We start from the raw sequence: 3,200 nt of genomic DNA, 5'->3' as shown, positions 1-3,200 counted from the left end.
CGTCCGCATTAATTGACAGGGGTCCTGGGTTCGATCCCTGCTTCGAACAACACCATTTTTTTTTTAATATATTTTTTAACATATATTCCAGATTCGTTCGGAAGTTCCCGAAAAGGTGTTCAGCATTACATTCTATTATATTAAATTTTTACTACGAAATTGTAAAGTGTGTTTTATAAAAGACTTAAAGTCAGAAAAGAAAAATGCTTGATATAAACGAAATGGACTGAGAAGACTGTTTTTCATATGTTTGGCTATAAACATTATATGTTTGGAACACAAATTTTTAAACACAATATTTTTGAGTGCAAGCATATAATGTTCATAAACTAGCATAACATGTTTGGGACATATATGTTAATATGTTAGAACATATTATGTTTGGGACATAAAATGTTTGTAAATATAATATGCTATATTAATTTAGAAATAGCCTATAAATATATATGTGTTTAGTAGCTTGGAGCGCTATTTAACAGGGAGCGATATTGAATTAAGTTGGTGGTTGTTGCTTGTTATTACAAAATTAACATTTTATTTTTCCTTGGGCAATTGATCAGCTACTTCTTTGATCCTTACAAACTGTGTGGTCCGCTGTTCGAATCCCCGTCCGGCAAAAGGTAAAATTAAAATAAAAAAAAATCATACAATTGAATAATTTCTTCTACAATGTTTGTATTACAGAAAAAGGTGCTAAGAACTAAAAAATGTCGTGGAAGTGAGAAAGATGTGGGGGAATATACAATTGGGCAGAAACAAAATTTTGAGCATTCAGGTCGAAAACCTATGTTGTTAACACCTATATTACCTGTTTATTTTCATAATTCATTATGATTGTAAATATATAAATAAATAAATAAAATTTTGAAAATTTTTTGTTTGGGAGAATTTTTTTAAGCATATAGTATTTTTGGGTGCAAAATGCTTCCAAACATATTATATGTTCACATAATAACATATTGTTTTTTGGAAGACAACATTATTGAATTTGGATGCAAAAATACAAAATGTTTGGAACTTAGACTACCCAAACATATATTGCTTAGACCAATATGCTTTCAAACATATTATATTTTGGAAGAGATCAAACATATAAATGTTTGGGCAATACCCAAAAATGTATATGCTTGAAGCAAAATATGTTTGGGAGTATATGTTACAGAAGCGATTTTTTGTGAGGGTGTAGTGTGTTGGCTTACAAACCAGCGGCAAAACTCTTACAAAAGAAGAACTAACGAAAGGGCACTATACACTGAACAAAAAGCATGTCCGGTTCCAAAGATTGTGTCTTCACTTTAACAATTTTGGTATTGATTCCGAACCAAAGAAGCGGAGAATACAAGTAAGGATGCTTTTAAGACACAATTCTCTTTTAAATGGGGTTTTGTGTACTTGACTTTACGAAGCACATTTCAATTTTTCGCTTTTTCAGCTTTTTTTCATATGCTATAAAATGTCCGTTAAAAACAAGACTTCCAGTAGAAATTATGCTATGTTTCAAGTAAAAAATGTCTTTAAAATAAAGTATTGAAAAACATATCCTATTTTTTAATGATTTTTGCCTTGTAGTCAAGATGCAAAAATGCAACAAATTTAAAGATAGTTTCATTAATTTTAAAGAATTTTTCTGAATTATTAAAGTCAAGTTGTCCTTAGTCCAAAAATTTGTTCTTTCATGTTATGATACCCATTTTTAAGTCAAATCACTTAATTATAACGACAACACGACTTCATTGAAACAATTTATAAAATCGGATAATTTTTTGTTATATATCGTTCGTATTACAGAAAAAGATGGTAAGAACTAAACAAACTCATCGAAGTGACAACACTGGTTTAAACTGCTGACGCACGTTTCGTGTTTTATTTCACTTTCAATTATCTTCAGTTTTGTCTATATTTTGCAAATTATTGAATTTTATTTGCAAAGTGCGTGCTTTGCTAAGAAAGTTTTTTTTGAACAATTTTGTTCAGCGACGTAGCTTATTTTTAGTTCAATGGGCACAAAAGCTCTGCTAAACCACCCAAGTCACAGTTTTGTTCTCTTACCATTTTCTCTCTTGCATTACATATATCCATTTTTTAAGTCTTTTTAAATTTTACCTTTTTCCGGGCACTGAATCGAAACACAGACCATTTGTGTTGAAAGCCAATACATCACAAGTAACGAATACAGCGAAGAAGATCTATTTATAAACCAATGTATAATGCACACACAAGTGTATTTGAAGAAACGTCGTTTAAAGATACAGGCAGAGAAACAAAACTGTGACTTGGTAGGTTTATCAGAGCTTTTGGCTGATTTTCACTCCAAAATCGACAATTCTAGCTATTAATGTGCATATTGAAGCAAAAAATGAGCTACGTCGCTGAACAAAATTTTTCGATAAAGAACTTCCTTAGCAGAGTACGCATTTTGATAATAAAAAATTTTAGATGCAGAGAGTTTAGTTACACGATTTGTTTCACCAATGATTCGAATCATGGAGTGGCTGAGGATGTTGCTCCCTTGGATTGCGTTGATGATGACTAAGCTGCCGGCAATTTATTCAACCTTTTAATATGGAAGCTAGGTCAAGCATTAAACACTATCCTTATACACTACAAAAAAGCGTATTTGAATGTAAAAAAAATAATATTATTTTTATAGGAAATTTTCTGAAAATTTAATTTCTAGAACATTTTCTGCAAAATTTTATTTCTACAGAAAATTATCTGAAATTTTTATTTATATAGAAAATTATCTGAAAAATTTATTTCTATAAAAAATGTTATTTCTAAAATAAATTTTCTGCAAATTTTTTTGAGGTGATCGTATTTCTTCTCTGGGTGTAACAAACAACTTTAATAGCAAACGTTTTTTCCATCTTTTCTTACATGCTATACAACTTTGGGGAGGACTAACATAAATTTTTCATACAACATCGTAGGACGTGTGGCATTGCATAATATTATATTAAATTTTTACTACGAAACATTAAGAGTGCACCTAAATACGCCTCTTAATGTTTCTTTCTTCAGAAAATATATCCGTTTTCCAAATGTTCTATTTTTCATTGAAAACAAAAATACTGACGTAATATGAAATATTTTGTTATTTGAGGACACCCAATTTGCCCAATATTAAGAACAAATTTCTTTAAAATATAGAAATCACGACCAACTAAATCTATTGACTAACTACGAAAAGACTTTTTCGA

The sequence above is a fragment of the Haematobia irritans genome, chromosome 3 (genome assembly GCF_050003625.1).
Source record: "Haematobia irritans isolate KBUSLIRL chromosome 3, ASM5000362v1, whole genome shotgun sequence".
Taxonomy (NCBI): domain Eukaryota; kingdom Metazoa; phylum Arthropoda; class Insecta; order Diptera; family Muscidae; genus Haematobia; species Haematobia irritans.
The sequence above is the reverse complement of the archived record's forward strand: the minus strand, read 5'-3'. Positions refer to the sequence as shown.